This window comes from Sorex araneus, chromosome 1, assembly GCF_027595985.1.
Source record: "Sorex araneus isolate mSorAra2 chromosome 1, mSorAra2.pri, whole genome shotgun sequence".
In the NCBI taxonomy this organism is placed as follows: domain Eukaryota; kingdom Metazoa; phylum Chordata; class Mammalia; order Eulipotyphla; family Soricidae; genus Sorex; species Sorex araneus.
The window spans coordinates 91,863,539-91,886,738 of record NC_073302.1 but is presented as its reverse complement, the minus strand read 5'-3'; positions in this window follow the sequence as shown (position 1 = coordinate 91,886,738).

Sequence of the window (23,200 nt, the reverse complement as noted above, 5' to 3'; positions counted from 1 at the left end):
TGTATGGGCACCACTGAGATACAGGATTATCTGGTATATATAGCTAATATCTGACAACTCTTATGGTCCCTTTTATAAGCATCGATGGTTACTACAAGCATGGTGTCGGCCTATTTGAAACTCTAGACCTTGTGACTGAGCTGCAATTTAAGCAGGAAAGATTTGACATTTTCTATATACATGTGATTGGTAGTTAACTGGGTGGCACCATTTTTATCTTGGCTTAATTTGGAGTTTTTTGTGAGAGGATCAGAGTTTATTTGTGTTCAATATGAAGTCATTAAAGTGTTCTGAGCAAGGAAGTAGCATGATCTTTTTATTTCTCTTATTTTATTTTATTTATTGCAACCAAAAAGCACAGTCAGGCATTCATTGTCAAGTTTAGCTTCTGGGTTCACTGAGAATAACAAATGCATTTGCCCACCAACTTTTCAGGCTGAAGGAGCTCATGACTTTCTATCCCCACACCCAGGAGAACCCCCACAAACCCACACACCGGAGAAACAAGGCCGGAACACAGTTCCGTGCCAGCCGGTGAGGGAGTGCATCAGAAAGAACAGATAAGTGGGCTGAAACCAGAGGGCAGGGAGGCCAGGGACCTCAGCTCAAGATGAGTGGAAACTGCAGTCAGAGGAGGTGCCTACAGTAGATCTGAGACCGCCAAACTAATCCTCTCCTGCAGGGCCACGTCAGGTACTAAGCCCAGGTAGCAAGATTCCTGCCACAGAGTCTAGTCTTGTCTCCTGGAGGCAGAGGCCAGACTTCAGGGAGGGGATCATGGAGAGGAGGCGTCCAGTGCTGCACAGGCAGAACTCAGGAAGGGGACCGTCACGAGGAGGCACCTGGTGTCCCTGCTGGGGTCCTTTTTGCCACTCTCATCCAGCTCGACCGTGTTCCTGCTGAAGTCCCTGAACCCACGTCCTCTGCCTTCTTTCCCCCCGGCGCCCACCAGCAGGGTTGGGCCGAGGTGGGCGTTGTCGATCAGGGCGGTGAGCATCAGCAGGTAGCACAGGGCCACCTGGAGCAGGTTCAGGCGTCCGCAGGGCGCGGCTCCTGGGGACAGGTTCTGTCTGGCAGACACCAGGTAAGGCTCCTCAGAGCCTCTCTTCTTAAGTACATTGAGAGGAGGCCCTCCCTGACCCTCCCTGAACCTCCCTGGAGACTATCCTTAGGGACCCTCCCTAAAGACCGAGACTGAAGATCTATTTTTCAGATCAGCCTTGCTGGCCACAATGGCTAAAATTTCAAAACAAACAAAAAGAGAACTAATATTCTCAGCTCTAGCCAGGTTTCATTGTTGTAGGAAGAGAATTGATCCTCCTTGAGGATAAGCAGTTCTTCCTTCTGAGACTAAAATGTGATCATTTCTTTTCTTTTGGTTTGGGGCCACACCCAGAGATGCTCAGGGGTTACCCAGGTGCTGCACTCAGGAATTCCTCCTGAGAGTTCTTGAGACAGGATGCCAGGGATTGAACCCAGGTCAGCCGTGTGCAAGGCAAGTGCCCTACCCACTGTACTATTGCTATGCCCTCTCAAATGAGTTCACAAAAAGCAAAATAAAGCCCAGGAATGTTGCTAAAACTGACTTCAAAATACTGTGATCATTGTGATAAAGGCTCAAATTGGGGCCAGGTGTGAGTTCTCTGGCTGACAAAAGATCCAGTCTCCAACAGGGGGTCTTTACCAGGTTTAATGAGATAACTTTGAAGACATGGGGCCTAAGGATCGACTCACTCCGGATGGCTGTGAAGTGAAATATAGCCAAATTGTGGGTCACTGGACAAAGAGAGTTGAAGTGCAAGAGAGAAGTACATTAAAGCCAGAGAGATCAAGTGCAACCTAAGCAGCACATTAACTACACATGACTGCCTGCCCATGAATCCTACCAACTCGGAGTCAAAGAGGTAGCACAGGAAGCAAGGTACTTCCCTCACGTGCAGGCAACCAGAGTCCCTTTGACCTCAAGCAACACATAATGTGCCTTGAGCTCTGCCAAGACTCACTCCTGAGCACAGAGCCAGGACTAGTCCCTGAGTATCACTGAGTGTGGTTCTACCACCTCCACAAATAAAAAGCAAAAATCACACAAGCCCATAATAGTTCCAACCATTGACCAGTCCTCCTAACCCCTGTCTGCCCTGTTCATGGATATAATTCTACTAAGATATATTTACATAAATATGTGTGTATTATATACCACAAATGAGTGCAGCAATTCTATATCTGTCCCTTTCCTTCTGACTCCTTTCACTCAGCATAATACTCTCCATTTCCATCCATTAATAGGCAAATTTCATGTCTTCATTTTTCCTGATAGCTGCATAGTATTCCATTGTATAGGTGTGTCATAGTTTTTTTATCCATTCGTCTGTTCTCGAGCACTCAGGTTGCTTCCAGATTCTGGCTATGGTGAATAGTGCTGCAATGAATATAGGAGTGCAGATGGTGTTTTTGCTATGTATTTTTGGATGCCCAGGTTTATATTCCCAGAAGTGGTGTTGCTGGGTCAAATGGGAGCTCAATTTCTTGCCCACTGGTCCAGCCATTTTGGAAAACAATAGGGATGTTTCTCAAAAAAATGCTTTGTTTTCTTGTTCAGAAAATGTAGTGGATTTTTGTTGTTGTTATTATTTCTGTTTTGTTTGGGGGTACACCTGACAGTGATCAGGGCGTAGCCCTCCTCTGTGTTTGGGTCATTCCTGACAATGCTCAAGGGTCCAAATGCAGCCTTGGGGAAGGAACCAGTTAGACACATGCAATGCATGTGCTTTCCCTGTGAAACCCTTCCAGACTGCTATAAGCCACTTGAAATGTTGGCTTCAGTCTGGGTGAGTTGGTGAGATCCTGAATTGTTTGACCAAAGTGTTTGTAGGAGGTCTCAGTTCAGTCTCCCGTGCCATAAAGTCCCTCAGTCTCCATGAGGAGCAAATTCCAAACACAGGATTGGGAGTATCCCAGGAATACCAACTGAGTATAACTAAACATATATATGTACATAATTACATATATATGTATATATAAAAACTATATATGGTTTTAATATATATAAAATAGGCATATATATGAAATAATATAAGTATATATTTTATATTTGATACTTCTGTGTTGTTTATATAAATAAATATATATTTAATATATGAAAACACATATATATTACACTGATATTTTAAGTTAATTTCAAGTAGTATTCCCATGTTTGCATGACATCTAAGCATAATCAATTCCATTATTTTCTCAAGCCCATCCTCTATATTTGATTCTTTAAAATTTACTTAGGCATGACCAATTGACATGCTGATAAGCAAAAGGGCACTGAAGGGCAGCAAGTGCAGTTCCTGTGATATAAATATTCCTCCCAGTGACTAAGTTTGGAGATGATTATGCTTTAACAATCCGTTCCTGAAATTTTAACAGTTACCACTATAAACCTATATGAAATAGCTCTAGTAAGCCAGTGTCTCTATTCCACAGAGCAAATGAAATATCAAGTCACGTTTACATTAGATTAAAAACATATATAACATTTTAACAGTAAGTCTTACTTTAAAAAGTATACATTATATTTCAAATTTATACTCTATCACTTTCCAATAATTTATTTAAAAACATTGTAATTATATGGAAAGGATGCTTTCATTTCTGAATGTATTGATGACTACAGCAGCATTCATTAGGCGAAATCACTTGCCTGAGTTCACTAGCTGAGAAGTGGGAGTCCTGTTTTAAAGGGAGGGAGAGAATAAAGGCGGGAAGGAAGGAAGGAAGGAAGGAAGGAAGGAAGGAAGGAAGGAAGGAAGGAAGGAAGGAAGGAAGGAAGGAAGGAAGGAGGGAGGGAGGGAGGGAGGGAGGGAGGGAGGGAGGGAAGGAAGGAAGGAAGGAAGGAAGGAAGGAAGGAAGGAAGGAAGGAAGGAAGGAAGGAAGGAAGGAAGGAAGGAAGAGAGGGAGGGAGGGAAGGAAGGAAGGAAGGAAGGAAGGAAGGAAGGAAGGAAGGAAGGAAGGAAGGAAGGAAGGAAGGAAGGAAGGAAGGAAGGAAGGAAGGGGGGAGGGAGGGAAGGAGGGAGGGAGGGAGAGAAGGAGGGAAGGAAGAAGGGAGGGAAGGAGGGAGAGAAGGAAGGAGGGCGGGAAGAAGGAGGGAGGGAAGAAGGAGGGAAGGAAGGAGGGAGAGAAGGAAGGAAGGAGGGAAGGGAGGAAGAAGGGAAGGGAGGGAGGAAGGAAGGAAGGAAGGAAGGAAGGAAGGAAGGAAGGAAGGAAGGAAGGAAGGAAGGAAGGAAGGAAGGAAGGAAGGAAGGAAGGAAGGAAGGAAGGAAGGAAGGAAGGAAGAGGGTACTCATTAATTCAGCTGATTTCCACTGAACAGTGTATGTTAATTTTGTACCATCCTTTGACTGGCTGCAGGTTGAAATTCTATTCTATTCAATAATTTTATTTTCCTTTAATATAGCCACACCTTCAACTACCATTTCTAAAGAAAAACATCTGAACAAAATGAATAAAATCACGTTGACAGTTCCATTGATTCAAAGTTCATCCTTTAAATTCAGCTCCACCATCACTAGACTGAACACCTTGTGACATCTCTCTTTCCTCAAGCCCCTCAGAGTGGAATAGGCATCCAAAAGTTTTTAAATATATTGTGACTATCTCTACTGCACTAGAACAAATTGTGTTGAAGTATTTATTTATTTTTCTTTTTTAAAGCATGTTCTTAGGAGAAAGAATTATATCATTATGTCTTGCTTATAACCAGCACCTGATATAAGATACAAAAAGCATTTTCTCACCTCCAGTTTTATACACAGTTGTTAAACAATGAGATTTGGGGAATATGACATATGAGATTTGTTTTACAATTTGACATTTTATATACTTTAGGTTAATTTACAATATTATAAATTTGTGATATATATATATATATTCTTTTTGGGTCACATCCGGCAATGCACAGGGGTTACTCCTGGCTCATGCGCTCAGGAACTACTCCTGGTGGTGCTCAGGGGACCATATGGGATGCTTGAATCGAACCCGGGTCGGCCACATGCAAGGCAGATACCCTACCCACTGTGCTATCTCTCCAGCCCTAATTTGTGACATACTGTAAATATCATTTATTTCACATTATTGGTCTGTTTTGGAGCCACACCTGCCAGTACTTAGGGCTTAATTGTGTTTTTGAGCTTAGTGGTCACTTCTGGCAGTACTCAGAGAACGATATGAGATAACAGAAATTGAACTAGGATTGGCTGCATGCAAGGCAAGCACCTTAATCCCTATGATATCTTTCTGGCCCAAATATGTAAATAAATATTGAAGTGGAGGCCAACCATGGTAATGCTCAGGAATTACTCCTGATGGTCTTGAGGGACCATATGGAATGCAAGTGAATCCAGTCAATCACATGCAAGGCAGTTGCCCTACCTGCCCTGTTATCTCTCCAGCCTGGCTCAAATATATATTTTAAAATAAAATATAGTATTAGTTTTATGTTTGAACTAAATATTGGAGCACTCTGGGTTCAACTTTTGCTTTAATCCTTTATTTTTTTTTTAATTTTGTGCGGACGTTTGCTTTGCATGCAGCTGACCCAGGTTCGATTCCTCCGTCCCACTTGGAGAGACCAACAAACTACCGAGAGTATCTCACCCGCATGGCAGAGCCTGGCAAGCTACCCGTGGCGTATTCGATATGCCAAAAAACAGTAACAAGTCCCACAATGGAGATGTTACTGGTGCCCACTCAAGCAAATCAATGAACAATGGGAGGGCAGTGCTACACTGCTACAGATATTGAGTTTACCTTCCTGTCTATTTACTCTTTCCCAGCATAGGAGATACATGAGAATTGATATTTCTTTTTCAGATCTCGTTTATGACACATGCCTGTATGTGAAATCCAAAGTCTACATAACCCAAAGTAGAAAAGGGAGGAATACTTTAATACAAAAAAATTAAAAATAAAGTTATTTCTGAAGTTATTGGGTTAATAACCATGTTTAACAAAAATGCTCTGTTCTAAATTTTCTTATTTCTGTTCTTTCCTTGAGTTAGTAGTCACAGGTAAACTGAGATTTAAAAGACACAATTTTAGGGGCTGGAGTGATAGCACAGCGGGTAGGGCGTTTGCCTTGCACGCGGCCGACCCAGGTTCAAATCCCAGCATCCCATATGGTCCCCTGAGCGCCACCAGGGGTGATTCCTGAGTGCAGAGCCAGGAGTAACCCCTGTGCATCGCCAGGTGTGACCCAAAAAGCAAAAAAAAAAAAAAAAAAAAAAAAGACACAATTTTAAGGCTCCTTTTAAAATTATACATTCTATTCCTAATCCTATTAGTCCCTTATATTCACAAATAATGCTTTATCAATTTTAATTTAGTATCTTTATGTTGTGTGTGTACACTTTTCCTTTGTTTTTGGTTTACTTAATGTCTACAATTTTTAGGATCATGCTAAATACAAACATTTTGTGAAACAAATTTTGTCTAACACCTAGGAAAACTTCCTCTTCCATGAGGACTGATAATTTGCCGAAAAACCCTCAGAAATAATTCTAACAATTATCACAAATTCTACACAATCTTTCCCTATGCTGTTTTATTTCCACCTGAACCACCCAGATAATTAATCCGGTGCTGCATATATATATATATATATATATATATATATATATATATAGGCAGCTTAGTGGTCACTTCTGGCAGTGCTCAGAAGTGACTATGTATATAATATAAGTGGATATATAAGTGAATATGTGTATCATATATACATATTATATATGTATATATTATATACATATTATATATCAATATATTTTATACATATTATATATAATATATACATATATAATACATATATACATATATATGAAGCTTTAGCTGACACAATACTTTAGATCTAAAAAGATTATTCAAAATATATATTTTGTGTTTAAAATTTACCATATATATAATTCTAAGATGAATTGGATGGTTATTTATTAGAAAGTATATTCACAATCAAAAACAAAATGAAAAATGAAAAAGCTTTAGATTTTCACTGGGTTGTGATCTTTTTCTTTACCACTTATAGCTTTGTAACACATTATACTCTCCTGGATCTCCTTAAGATTCTCTTATCAAAACCTTTAAATAAAACATCAGGTTATTTCTTGCTTGACCTGCAGACCCCGGTCCAATTAATCCCATTCAAATACAATTCTTTTTGTAATATATCGTGTCAGCTCCTTTGTTAAAAGCCAACTGAAAGTAAGTGAAAGCCCAAAGAAGAGCACACTAATTTCCAGCTACCTTCAGTAAGGAAATGTTTATGTGGGAAATATCACTAGTGGGTCCTGCAATTATTCTAGTTTTTTTGGTATATGGTAGTTAGACCCACATAAACTTTTAAATATATTTTAGACTTATTGAGATCTGAACTGGAAGATTTATCTTGCAGGATATTTTTAGCATCTGATCCTAAAGAGCATCTCCATTCTCCCTGGTCTCCCTGACGCTGTGGCTTTATACTGGATGTGCTGTCACATTAATAGAGGACATCAAGCCTAATAGAGGCGTGCCGGGGTTCTGCAGAGGGTGAATTATTAACTCAGGTATATGGGAGAGTAGTAAATGAACCTGGAAGGCACAAGGCATTGTTTAATGCTCTGTTTGTATCTGATTCTTTTTGTTTTCACACACCAATGGAAACCAGGTAGGAATGCTAACAAGAAATTTCAAATAGATAAGAGAGAATTTTAAACTGTTGCCATCATTCTCAGCTTCTGTCAGTGCATGAAGAAAACAACATCAAATGAATTAGGCAACGATGAGAGACAAAGCATGTAGCTTAGAGGGAAATAGCACAGCCCTATCTTCAGCGATCATTACCATTAACCCATTAACCCATTAACCAAGTCTTAAATTCAAGTACCACAGAGGACCAACCAGTCCCTTTTAGTTCTATGCCCCTTGATAAAAATCTGAAGCCTTATTAGGAAAAAATATGGCTTTAAAAATACTAATCAACTTGGATCACATCACTATTCTCAAATACAGATTTTGTTGTGAAATCTCTTTTTTTACCATAAGGATAAATGCAAAAATGAGCACTTGGTTGAGAAAACTAGGGACAATTAGGAAATTTTCTCTAAAAAGTTATTTAAAGGAAGAATTCCTAAGTGTGGTTCACATTTATTGAAATATCTTCAGAATTAAAATATAAGAAATACACATGTCATAAGTTGTGTTTCTGATATAGTGTAAATTATTTTTCCTTCTTTTGTTTTAAAAGCCTGTCAAGAATCTCGGCAGTTGAGATTAGAGAATAGAGTGATGAAATAGAGAAGAGATCACTAAGAAAATGATGGTTGGAGGAATCGGTTTGGATGGGAGATGTGTGCGAAAGTAGATAAAGGACCAAACATGATGACCTCTTAGTATCTGCATCGCAAACCATAATGCCCAAAAGCAGAGAAAGAGTAGCACTGTAGCACTGTCCTCCCGTTGCTCATCAATTTGCTCGAGTGGGCACCAGTAACGTCTCCATTGTGAGACTTGTTGTTACTGTTTTTGGCATATCAAATACATCACGGGTAGCTTGCCAGGCTCTGCTGTGCAGGCGAGATACTCTCGGTAGCTTGCCAGGCTTTCTGAGAGGGATGGGGGAATCGAACCCGGGTCAGCCATGTGTAAAGCAAATGCCCTGCTTGCTGTGCTATTGCTCCAGTCCACACCCAATGATATTGTCCCCTTTTTTAAAAAGACCACGCCCAACAGTGCTCAGGGCTACTCAGTGTCAGGGACTGCTGCTGGAGGTACTCAGGGGACCTTGCAGTGACGGGGATCAAGCCCAGGCATCCCACTTAGAAAGCATGTGCTTCTGAAGAGCTGAAGAAACTGAGGTTCTAGTTAGAAATTTCCAGGCAACTGGGGCTGGAGAGACAGAACAGTGAGGAGGGTTCTTGTCATGCACACAGATGACTCAGGTTTGATCTCCGGCACCCCAGAAGGTCCCCTGAGCACCACCAGGGCTGATCCCTGAGAACAGAGCCAGGAATAAGCCCTGAGTATGATGGGGAATATTGACTGCCATGGAGGCAGTGGGAGGGTAGGAAAGGTGGGGATATTGGTGGTGGGGAATGTGCATGGGTGGAGGGATGGGTGTTTGGTCATTGTGTGATTGTAACTCAGACATGAAAGCTTGTAACTACATCTCACAGTGAATCAATTAAATAAAACAAACAAACAAGAATATTGGCAATCTTTCTGAAGTAGAATGAGGATCCAAGGCCATAAACAAAAGAAACTATTTTACTGATTACGTCTCAAGAGTTGCTAGTTATAATAGGAACATCATTTTTGCTTGTAAATTCGGGTTTGTAAGTAATTATTCTAGATTGTGTAAGATTTTTCTTCATTTCACAAATGCTTTATCAATATCTAACTGCATTGTAATAAGTTTTCCGCACAATTCTGTTTCAAAATTAGTCACCTATTTCCTCTCTTTTTATTTATTATATGACCACATCTAGTGGTAGTCTTTGGGACATATGCTCTACCACTTTAGTTATCTCCCTAGCCACAAGTCATCTGTTTACATAGAAGAAAATCTCCTCTCTTAAACCTGATATTTTTTTAATGAGATAGTTAATTAAATAATGAGTGTAACAAAAACTAGCAAAACCAGTTTAAGGATGAATTCACTGACTTTGTGTCTGGAGAGATAGTACAAGGGGGTAAAGCGTTGATCTTACTCTCAGCTGATCCTTGTTCTATCCCCAGAACCACATAAGCAACCCTGAGTACTACCAGCAATTATCTCCTGAGCACAGAGTCAGGAGTAAGCCCTGGTCACTGCTTTCTGAGAACTCCAAAACACAAACAAACAAACAAAATGTCTGGGGCACGTGTGGTGGAGAATGCTGTTTCTCAAATTGTGATCATTGGGGCACGTGTGGTAGAGAATGCTGTTTCTCAAATTGTGATCATTGATTCCTATAGCCGTGCCCAGTCATGCTTAGCCAACTCGGACAGTTGGCTCAGTGCTCTTGTGCAGAGGTGTTTGTAGTTACCAGGGCTTCACTGTTGGTATTTGGGAACCTCCAGGGCTACACAACCAGCAGTTCTCAAGAGAGTCATGTGGTGCCAGGACACTGTGGTTAAAGCCAGATTCTCCTGGCTTCTGAGCTATCCCCTTGGCCTTAAACCTCTAGCTTTTGATTAGTATTCTAGATGTCAGCTACAAGATGCAAAAACTCAAAATGTCACAGGCCACAATCAATACATCCAGAAGTATGAGAAAACAGTCATTGACCCAGAATATCTGCTATATGATAGGTAAGAGAAAGAGCATACATTATATCCCCATATTCATAATTATAAGCTACACACACACACTACTGTATTCTAGTACATGAAAAGTAGATGGGAAAAAGCCAGTTAAAGCAGAAACTGTGAAAAATGTGGTCAACTTCACCCCTGAATCTAAAGGATTTGCTTAATTCACCAGGGCAAACTATATTAAAATTTGATTACTATTTTAAAATGGACAGTAAAACAAGGGAAATGATCAGTGGGAGAGTGCATGCCTCACTCCTGTGAGGCCCCAAAATTGAAATATAACATTGAAATGGGGAAAATAAGAGAGCACAAACTATCTCTTTGTAAAAATAAGGACCATAGATATCATGTTTACTATAATATACTCTTGTGTGCGACATGTATCCATACCAAAGACTCTTGTGGCTGTGACTATAAAGAAGCAAAATAACAGCCATTCTTGTAACCCCCTGGTGATCTTTTCTGTAGATTAGAAACCCCAATCAGAATGCATCTGGGTACAGAAAAATCAGAGATACTTTTTTTCTTTCTTTTAGGGGATGCAGGGCATCCCACTCCTCAGGTTTGGAACATACTTCCAGCGATAGCTGATTAACCCGGTTAACCATCAAGGCTACCCCACTGGTGTGCAAAGGCCACTAGGACCACACCCAACAATGTTCAGGGAACCAGATGGAGCCAGAAATCAATCTCAGGATGGACATTTGCAAGACATATGCCCTAACCGAACACTGTGTCACTAAGGTCTCCTAGGGTGCCCTTTATCCCAAGCCCTGTCTCTACATGTTAGCACCACGCTAGTTATTTCTCTGAATAAATTTTGTGGCTATAATTGAGTTCAAATTCAGATGATCTTAAACTAGATTATTCCTTTCTTGCTGTCCTGACTTAGGTGTATGAATCCTTTAAAAGTTGAGAATTTCTGGCTGACTTGTAATTAAAGGAAATAAAGTGCATCCAAGCTGAAAAAGGTGCAAAACTATCACTATTTGCCAATGGCATGAGAATATACACAGCAAACCCTAAAAGCATCATTCAAAAACTTCTAGGATCAATAAATATGTACACTAACATGACAGGACACAAAATTAATCAAGAAAATAAACGGTGATATTTTTATAAAAGAAAAGAAACTAAAAGAGAAGAAAATAAAAATTCTGTTCACATTTGCATGTACACACCCCTAAATAAAGTGTACAGGAATCACCTTAACAAAGGGGATAACTTATGCATGAAACACTGTCACTATTCAAACTGAAAGAAGACTAAGGAAAGAGAAAATGTTTTATGCCCAAGTATTGAAAGAATTACATAATAAAAATGACCATCTTACCCAAAATATAGTAGTACTGTAGACTGTTGTCCTGTTGTTCATCGATTTGATTAAACAGGCGCCAGTAACATCTTTATTGTGAGACTTGCTGTTACTGCTTTTGGCATATCGAATATGTCATGGGTAGCTTGTCAGGTTCTGCCGTGTGGGTGAGATACTCTCGATAGCTTGCCGGGCTCTCCGAGAGGGATGAAGGAATCGAACCCAGGTCAGTAAAGTATAGTATATATAATATATATGTGTGTGTGTATATATATATATATACATATACATATACACGCTGCAGGCAACACATCATAAGACACTTAATACACATTTTCCATAATTACTGCACCATATCTGATGGGGTTCAAATATGGTGTGAACCATGGGAACACCTGTAAGTGTGATTAGAGGCCGACTTAAAAGCCTTTATCCCTCTCGGAAAGCCTGGCAAGCTACTGAGAATATCCGGCCCGCGTAGCAGAGGCAGACAAGCTACCTGTGGCATATCCAATATGCCAAAAACAGAAAAAACAATGGACCTCCTTCCCCTGACCCTGAAAAAGCCCCCAATAAAGCAGTGTTTAGAAGGATGATCAAGGAGAGACTGATAAAATCTCAGTGATGAACTAAGCTGCAAAAACAAAGAAGGACTAAAATGACTCTCTACTTTCAACGCACATATGCTAGTATCGGAGGAAGCATACATCGAGGACATGATGGTACAAGTGCAGGAGATCAAGTACGACATAATTGATCTGACCGAGACGAGAAGGCATCAATTACATCATGCCATTTTCGACACTGTAGAAGAACTATTCCTTGGAACATGCGACAACAGAGGTGTAGTGGTGGCGGTGTACTTGTCAACAGGAACTTGGCCATAAGCGTTGATTCATTCAAATGCCTAACAGCCCGAAATGGACAATTATGCTTGAATAGATGTGGCTCACTGCCAGCAGTTTCTATCTTCGTCGTCTATGCACCAACATCCAACTATGATGAAGAAGAATTTAAGAAGTTCTACATAGAGCTGGAGAAATTCTATAAAGAAGACCACACCTTCAACAAGACCACTGTCAGTTATTTTAATGCCAAGATAGGACAGAGAAGGTCGCCCAAACAACTCAACATTGGGACCCACAGCCTAGAATGGAACGAACCCAGGATTTATCCCTGGCACCCCATATAGACCCCAAAGCCCCACCAGGAGGAATTCCTGAAAGCAGATCCAGGTGTAAGTTCTGGGCACTGCCAGATGTGGCCCCTAACCTCCCCATAAAACAAAATCAGAACAAGAAATTGGTAGTGACATCTTAACACAAGGAGTGTCTACCAGCCTCAAGAAAGCACATGGCTCAATCCTTATGGTTGCAAAGAAAGAAAAGTAGCATTTCTGGAAGAGGATCTTTAGATGAAAACTGCTGACCTAGCAAGATCCAATTTAGTGTTATATACTAAAATCTTTTGCTTATTTATTTATTTTGTATTGACTCACTATGAGATACAGTTACAAGCTTACATGTTTGTTATGTTAAGATCTTAATGCTACAGTAAAGGAGTACCACAGACTGATCGGCAACAGTAGAAATCTATTCTCTCAATAATTTCTGCACTGTAGCACTGTGATACTGTTGTCCCATTGTTTATCGATTTGCTCGAGCGGGCACCAGTAATGTCTCCATTGTGAGACTTGTTTTTACTGTTTTGGGGATGTCAAATACGACAGGAGTAGCTTGTCATGCGGCTGGCATACTCCCAATAGCTTGCTGGGCTTTCTGAGAGGGACAGAGGAGTCGAATTTGGGTTGGCTGTGCGCAAGGCAAATGCCCTACCGGCTGTGCTATCACTCCAGTCCAAGAATTTCTAAGATTTCAAAAGTTCTAGGGTATGAAATTCAACTCTTAGAACTGACTAAAACTCAGTTTTAGAATCTGCAGAGGCATCAATGGCCTTTATCTAGAGACACAGCAGTGAATCCCAGAAGACAGCATCTCTCTGGAGATCTCTTTGAACCCCATACTGAGCTAGTTCTATCAGGGCGCCTTAGATGGAGTGGGTGTGCCTGGTCTGCCTGCTCCAGATGAAACCCTGATGGATATAAGGTCATCGGTAATCGGGTAATCGGGTTCAAAGACTGACTCCGGGTCACAGGGGAGCGGACTAGACAGGCTGGCCCTTCTCATCTAGCCACTGGCTCCTGGCTGTCACACCCACAAACTACCTCCAGGTGCCATCTCAGCGCATCAACTGCCTTGTTCCAGAGAGACTCCCAAATGAATATCAAAATGAATTAGCTCCCTACAGAGATGGCTCTGGACCACAACCATGTACAACCATTTTAGAATTCCAGAAGCTCGAAGCTGCTTTTGCGGCTGTGCTACCTCTCATGGTATTCATAACAAGCAATAGAAAATAAGTTATCTAGCATCTGCCCCTGGCAGGCAGGCTTGAGTGGTGGTGGGAAAATTCAAAATAATGGTGGTGGTAACGTGTCATGGTGGTGGGATTGGTGTTGAAATATCGGATGCAATCTATTAATGTGAACAATCTTATGAAAATAAAATTTTAAAAAAGTATCTGTAGAGTAAAACAGTTTTACTCAATTTTATATTCTGTAAAGACCTGACTGAATTCTTCCTAGTTTGTTATAACAACCATAAGTTCTTGATATTTTTGGCTTGCAGCTGCATTATTCCAACCTCTGCTTTGCCACTAATTTTTCAAAAATTTATATTTTAATTATGTACCCATCTATGCATATAATATGCCCATGTATATGTGTATGCACAGATAAAGACATAGATATTTATACAGATAGCATACCTATTAAAAACTATTTTCAGAACACTTGCATTTATTATAATGTCCACTAGTTCTAAAGGAAGCAAATTCTTTAAACTGGGAAGTTTTTTTCAGAAAGTCATGGGTGTGAAAATTTAGGATTGAAATGCATGAACAGTGAAAAACTATTTTGTAAAAGCAAGAATAAGAGAGAAGCAAACTTCTTTTTTTTTCTTTTTGTGTCACACGCAGCAATGCACAGGGGTTACTCCTGGCTCATGTACTCAGGAATTACTCCTGGCTCATGCACTCAGTAATTGCTGCTAGTAATGCTGAGGGTACCATGTGGGATGCAGGGAACCAAATATGGGTCAGCCATGTGCAAGGCAAATGTCCTACCCACTGTACTGTCACTTCAGACCCCAAAAGCAAGCCTAAACAAGGCAAGAGGTAGATTTTTGGATACAACTTAGAGACCATTTGAAAGAAGAGTTAAAATGGGGATGTAGAGAGATCAAACAGGGAACTAGACAGTATTGAACAATAACAAACCTTTAGACTTGTATTACAAAAGCTCAGACTTGGATTATCCAGTACTAGATGGGGGATTGGGTAGAATGAAGAAGAGACTACAGGTGACATAGGGTCAATAATGGAGGGCAAAGGGCACGTTGGTGTTGGGGGCATACAGAAACTGTACATCATACCATAATCTTTAACATTATTGTATCCATGTCACATAAACTATAATTAAAAAATTAAAGAAAAAATAGTAATACTAAGAAGCTGGTAGCCAAAATGGTAGGTGATGTTTGGGTTTGACACTTAATGCCAAGTCTGAATTTAAATTAATTGTTAATAAATGAAAATTTCTAACAAGTTAAATTCTCTTTTCAGCTACTGTGTGTTGAGTAGAATGTAGGGTAGAATTCAGCATTTATTGCCACAATATACTTTGAGTAATTACCTCTGGTTGTTAATTATATGGCTGCACTTTAAAAAAATATATATATATATTCACTCCTAACTTGTATTTTTCATAGAACACATGTTGCATTTATATAATAAAATCTAACAAAAATTGTTTGTTGTGAAATGGATTGATTTTTTCTGGGGATCCAATGGAGTACTGAGTGATGTTTTATGAGTGGACTAAGAAGAAATCAAATGCAACTTTTATTTAGTAGTCACATGTGGCTGATAATTGTGCATGGAAGTCAAATTACCTTCTGTATTTCAATGTTTGTTGATTGATTTCTAGTTATTATTGTCAATTTTTATCTCAATTAAACAGCAGAAAACGTGTAATAGTTGTTAATGTATTCATGCAGATACTTTAGGAATAAAGTTGGGAAAGTAGTCCCTATACTGCCAGTATTAGATTGGAACTTCTTTAAAATGTAAACTCCTGACCCTGTCATATCAATGAATAAAAAAATACTGAACGTGGACCCAGAAAAATTTGTCTTAATTGGCTCTCTTGATGATTTTAAAGCATGACTTTAGATGATGGTGACTGTTATGGAGAACCTGATCATTGTTGTTATTACTTGCAACAGGACACATCACACTAAGAACATTGTAAAATTGTGTGTCTCTCTCAGAATTGACGCATGTTCACTTCATGTCAAATGTGTTTCATTCCTTGAACTATTCTATTGCCTTTGGGAGAATACTGTTGTTTTGAAATATATCTTTAATATACTTTGAAAATTGATTTTTATTCAAAACTTAACAACGAAGAAATAATTTAGCAATTATAAGACCCAGGTGTTAGTGCAATAGCACTGTGGTTAGGTCATTTACCTTGCATGCCAGATTAATCCCCAGCATTCCATAGGGTCTCTGAGAATGATCAGGAATGATCCCTAAGTGCACATCCAGGAGTATGGCCTGATCATTGCTGGGTTTGGTCCACCTAAATTGCAATATCCAGAATATTTGTAAACCATCGAGATCACAGAAAAATACCATTGTGTCCTCTGGCAGATGTGCAAACAAATGGCTTTCAAAACTTTCCTGCAGCAAACTAATGCATAAATAACATGAGAATTCCAATATCATTTCACATGTTCATTGGCACAGATTGACTGCTATACTTCTGTAAAACTGGATACTACTGCAATAAACATATTGTATAGAAACTTACAGCATCTCATATCACCCAAGTGTTACACGGATCCATTAACTTTAAGAAAAAAAAAGGTAGAAGATAAAATGTGTACAGAACATAAATGTTTAACCATCACATAGACTTTAAATAATTAATGGAATGATATCCTTTAGTGCAGAGCCTATATCTTTAAAATATAGTAGAATAAAAGAGCACTATTTCAACATTTAAGCCGAAGCAAGTGATGTAGTTTCTGCACACGAACTATACATCTGAGCAATGGCTTGAACAAATGCTTCATAATAATAAAATGGCTTTTAAATGTGAATTGGTCTCATAAGATAGAAGGATTTCCCTAACCAATACAATTTATTCTGAGTAAGATTAGCAAAGACAATTTTTGAAGCAATAATATTCATTACCTCCACATTTTATAATATTGCTAGTTCAGTGTATGAGAAGTGGCCCAGTGTGTTTAGACTAAACTTTCATCATGTCTAAACAGCTTAACTGATAGTTACTTGATAACTCTTTTATGAAGCAGTTTTTTAATAATGCTTTCATATTTCTGGTTTATGATGCCATTAAAGTCATCATTTGTCACATTAGTAATAGAAAGATTCTTAAAATATCCCTAGCAGCAATTCAGGATGGCTTTTAATGTCAGCATAAATTCTTGTATTACTAAACTAGCTATTTGAAATATTAACAGTGGTGTTTGCAACTTAAAATATATATGACAACTTCAGTACATAACACAGATTCCTAGTTTAGGTAAAGCCAGTCTAAAATCCTAAAGAAACAGAGATGATAAAGAAGGCTGTCTTGACCTTAGTATTGTGAAATGACAATCTAAAAATTTTAAAAAGTGGAATAAAAAGGAGAAAATTCTACTGGCTGCAATAGATCAATGAATTTCATACAATAGAACTATTTGTACTCCATAAATGAAGAACATTTGGATGCGGGGAAGGCAGAAGAGGAGAGGAAATGAAGGAATCTAGGTTGTCTAGAAAGCAATCTTAAAGCAAATCTATGAGAGTAAAAGCACTTATGAAGGTACTTTATAATAAATTTTAGTAGCTGAAATGCTACACAATATGCTTCTTTTATGTTCACTCGCATCCCATCCAGATGTTGGTAATTTTTTTTAAAGGAACAGGGAGAAGAGTCTAAAGCTACGAATTTAGACCAGATCAGCTGTATACAGTTCATTTGCTACATCAGGTGTACATACACACCGAGACATATAGATCAGATATATATGTATATACTTAATATATATACATATATATGTGTGTATATATGATGCATATATAAAACACAGTCATCATACTATCAGCCTTTCTAAGAAACAAAGGGAATATTAATGTTAAAGGTCTTCACTGTTGGACTATGTTGAAGTGACTTCAGAAGATGCAATGTAAGTGAAAGAAGAGAAGGGTCTCAGACTTTGTGTGTGTCTCTGTGTGTGATTTTTGTTTCCTTTTATTGATTCAGATTCTGTGCCTTACAATACTGTTACTATAAGTTTCTCATGCACACAATCCCAACGCCCCACCCATCACCAGGGTACCCATCTCCTCTTCCAAGGAACCCAACACCAATTCCTCTCAACGTACCTTCTTCCATTCAAAAGTGTGTAACAGTTTTTCCCTTATGCAGCCCTTGGCCCTTCATTGCTACTATGCTGTATATTGAAGTCACACATATAAGAGAGATCAGTCGGTATCCATCTTTGCCCATGTGACCGACTTCACTCAGCATGGAATCCTCTAGTCTCCTTTCCTGTGACTACAAATCCCATGATTTTGTAGTTCAAGGAGAGTTTGAGTTTTGATTCATCAGTATAGAAGACAGCACCTCAACTCCTAATAGAAATTTTTCTTCACAAAAAGTTTTTTAGCTGCTATGTTTGATAGGTCTGGGATGAAATCTATCGTAGGAGTCAATCCATCTGCTTGGGACTGGGAAATAAGACTATGTTTGTCAAATGGTAGGTTAATAGAAAATGATTTGTTAAATATAATAAGTTGTCAAAATATGAACTATTAAATTTGGACCATGATAGAATTCCACAGTCCTTAGATTCTGAGTACTTTAACATAACTGGTCTATCATTTAGCCTGTGTCACTTAATCACATTGAAAATTATAGTAAAGAAATAAGATCAGTGGAATAGAAATGAGAAATATTTTGTTCCAAAGCCCAATCATAACCCTTAATAGTAGGAATACTTGAATGATGTTGTAATCTTGCTGAGTTCCTATTAAAAATAATATTATTCTTATCAACTACAAATTATATAAAAATATGGGGTATAAATTATGTGAAAACAGGATTATTATGCCATGACTAATCTTTTAGAACATTACTATAAAATATAATCTATCTTTAAATTACCTTATTTGCACTTCATAAAATTGATCCACATAATAACTCTACTAAATTTTTTTTCTATTTAAGTGTTCTTTCTATTTAAGTGCTTTTTTGAATATAAAAGAGAGCTGTGGTACAATCAATATTTTCATGCCCAACTAAATTTACTGTTATTTCTCTTTCAATAAGTTCTACATTATATAAAGTTGTTGACTGTTGTCGCTATAAATATTCTGTGATTTTGTTTAATTAAGAAGTCATTTAACTACTGTAACTGTATCATGATTCTGTTGTCATGAGCCTGGCCCTGACTCTGGGTATATAGACGCTGACTTGACCCATGAAAAATAGAACTTTCAAATGTAAAAATAACAAGAATCTGTCAATAAATAAGTACAAAAACTGATTCTCATTATTTCTTACCCATCTGTCTTAGTTAGAGTTCTCTAAAGAAGCAGAAACAATGGGAGAGGAAATGCAGGTGGGCGGCAGACAGAGAGAAAGATGGTGGGAATACAGAGTAAGAGGATAGAGAGAAAAGAGAGGGGAAATTTGAAGGGATGTGTAGGATACTCTGAATGCCAAATTTTAAAAAAAATCAAAAGCAAAAAAAAAAGAAATGTTTGAATTTAAATCTGAGAAAGTAGGTATTCCAATTTAAAATAGTAGGCAGGAGCATTTTATTCTTATTCCTGGAAGAATCTATTCGTAGATTCAGGTCTATGATAGTTTGGATGAAGTCCATTTATCTGTTCTATTCAATCCATTGATGCAAATGTTGATCTCACCCAGAAACATCCTCCATGCAATCCCAGGATAATGTTGAACCAAACATTAGCGTTGGTGAAACAGTGAAGTTGATCATTAGAAGTAACCATCACCCCAACTGGGGCACCCCTGTCCTGCAGGTAATCGGCCCACAGTGAACTCCTCCTACTGGGCTTTGGATGGCTCTCACTCGGCCCTGAACTTCCCAGCTCTCCCAAGACCTCCCAGACCTGAGCACTGCCAGTGTCCCAAGTGGTTGCTGTGGGCGTGGCCTGTATGTCAGGGGCGTGGTCTCAAAGGGGCATGGCCTCCTGGCCGAGTGGGGCTGCAGTTATCATTACATTTTAGCATAATCTGTATAACATGTTTCTTTGAAAAATATCCTGGCCATCTCAATCACTCTATGTCAGTAGTCTATTAGCTTATTCTAAATTCACAAAAACTATCCGTGAACAATTGATACTTTGCAAGGAGAGCATAGCTTTAAACCTTCACTAGAGGCCCTACATAAATCAGGATGAATGCTGAGAGTAAGGAAGAATTCTAGAATAGGAATAAGGCTACTGCTATCAATTTAGCAAAAACTGAGCCCCTCCTCCCACAGCAAGAGGGAATAGGGATAGAAAAGTAGAACGTTCCAACTCTATACTTCCATAAAATACGAAGAAACAGCGAAAATCCCTTCCACGAAGAGAGGATGAAGAAAAGATTCCAGAAACTTCAACAGGGGCTACCCACCTATACAACCTTTCAGAAAAATAATTCAGAGAGGAAATCTTGAGGACAGTTGATGTACTCCAAGCAACCATGGAACAGACATCCAGTAAATTAATGGAGGATATAAATGAAGCATTGGATCGGTCCACCAAGAAAATGCAGGAAGAAATGAGAGCAGAAATTTCAAAGCTACGAAGGGAAGTCACACAAATAAAGAAATTGGTAGATGAACTAAAAGTCTCAGTAGGAGCCCTCAACAGTAGAATGACCACAGCCGAAGACAGAATCAGGGAGCTTGAAGATGAGCTGCAAAAAGCTTGCAGGTAACAACAAATAATGGCAAAAGACCTCAAAATGGCTGTAGAGCGAATCAGAGTCCTAGGGAATGACCTCAAGAGGAACAACATAAAAATCATTGGAGTACCAGAAGCACAGGTAAGTAACCCTAATGAAAAAAAAACACAGTGAAAGACATCATTGCTAAGAAATTCCCAGAGCTGGAGAATGCAGGCATCCAAATCAAAGGAGCCTGAAGAGTACCAGCAAAAAGAGACCCGAATAAGAAGACTCCAAGGCACATCATAGTCAGAATGATAGATGCTGTGGATAGAGACACAATACTGCAAGCAACAAGGTCAAAGAAGGAAATCACATACAAAGGAGCACCCCTTAGATTTACAGCAGACCTATCAGAGGAAACCCTCCAAGCCTGAAGACAGTGGTGGCACATAGTGAAAAAACACAATGAAATGAATGCCTCATCAAGAACACTTTATCCAGCTAAACTCTTACTCAAACATGAAGGAACCATAAACTAATTTTCAGATAAACAACAGCTCAGAAACTTCATAGAATCAAAACCAAACTTAAAAAATGGACTAAAAGGGCTATTGTAAGACAAGGAAGAACCCCACAAGAACAACAAACCCCAAAGGAAGATGACACAAAAACCCATGACAATAATCTCTCTCAATGTCACTGGCCTAAATGCACCAATTAAGAGACACAAAGTGGCAAAATGGATCCGGAAACTAAACCCAACATTCTGCTGCCTGCAAAGAACACACTTGAACAATCAGAACAAACACAGACTCAAAGTCAAAGGATGCAAAACAATCGTGCAGGCAAATAACTCCCTCAAAAAAGCTGTGGTGGCCATACTAGTATCCGACAACATATATTTCAGGTTGAAAAAGATGGGAAGGGACAGTGAAGGTCATTTTCTATTTATCAAGGGATATGTACAACAGGAAGAAATCACACTCTTAAACGTATACGCACCTAATGAACGACCGGCTAAACATTTAAAACAACTCCTAGCAGACTTTAAAGAGGACATCCTAGCAGCACAATAATAGTTGGAGACTTCAGCACTGCCTTATCACCTCTAGATAGATCGACAAGTAAAGAACTCAGCAAGGAAACACTGACTCTGAAAGAAGAAATGAAAGATAGAGCCCTAATCGACTTATACAGGGCTTTGCACCCCAAAAAGAAAGAATACACATTCTTTTCCAGTGCACATGGAACATTTCCAAAATAGATCATGGACTGGGCCATAAAACAAACCTCAATAGTATCGGAAAAATAAAAATTGTATCAATTATCTCTTCAGACCACAATGCACTGAGATAGAAGCTAATTGCACAAAGACACGGAGAACCAAAGCAAATACCTGAAATTAAACAGCTCAGTGTTGAACAATGAGTGGGTCAGGAAGGAAATCAAGAAAGAAATCAAGAGACCTTGAAACAAACAAGAATGAAGACACGAGCTACCAAAACCTATGGAACGCAGCTAAAGCCATGTTAAGGGGAAAATTTATAGCTCTGCAAGCATTCCTTAGGAAGGAAGAAAGGGCCTACATAGATAGCTTGACTTCACAGCTCAAGATCTTAGAAGAGGACCAGAAAAGGGAACCCAAATCTGAGCAAAGAAAATAAATAATAAAAATTAGAGCAGAAATTAACGACATGGAAACCCAGAAAATAATCCAAAAGGTCAATGAAACCAAGAGCAGGTTCTTTGAGAAAATAAACAAGACTGATAAACCGCTAGCAAGACTCCCAAAGAAAGAGAGCGAGAGAACCATAATAAACTGAATCAGAAATGAAAAGGAGACATCACGACAGGAACCAAGGAGATTCAAAAGATCATCAGAAACTACTTTGAAAGTCTGAATGCCATGAAACAAGAGAACCTCAAACAAATAGATGAATTCCTTGATTCCTACAATCTCCCAAGACTGAACCAAGAAGACCTGGAATACCTGGACAGACCCATTAACATCAAGGAAATCAAAACTGTAATCAAAAGTCTCCCCAAAAACAAAAGCCCAAAGATTGAAAAGATTCACTGATGAATTCTTCAAAACATTTAAAGAAGACCTGTTGCCAGTTTTCCTCAAGATTTTCCAGGAAATTGAAAAAACAGGATCCCTCCCAAACAGTTTCTATGAGGCACATATCTCCCTAATACCAAAAGCAAACAAAGACACTACAAAAACAAGAAAACCATAGACCAATATCCCTGATGAATATCGATGCGAATATCCTCAACAAAATATTAACAAATAGAATCCAACAACTCATCAAAAAGATTATACACCATGACCAAGTGGGATTCATCCCGGGGATGCAAGGATGGTTTAACATTCGGAAATCAATCAACATAATCCATCATATCAACAAAAATAAAGATAAGAACCATATGATCATATCAATAGATGCAGAGAAAGCATTTCACAAGATCCAACATCCATTCATGATAAAAACTCTCACCAAGATGGGTTTTGGAGGAACTTTCCTCCAGATAGT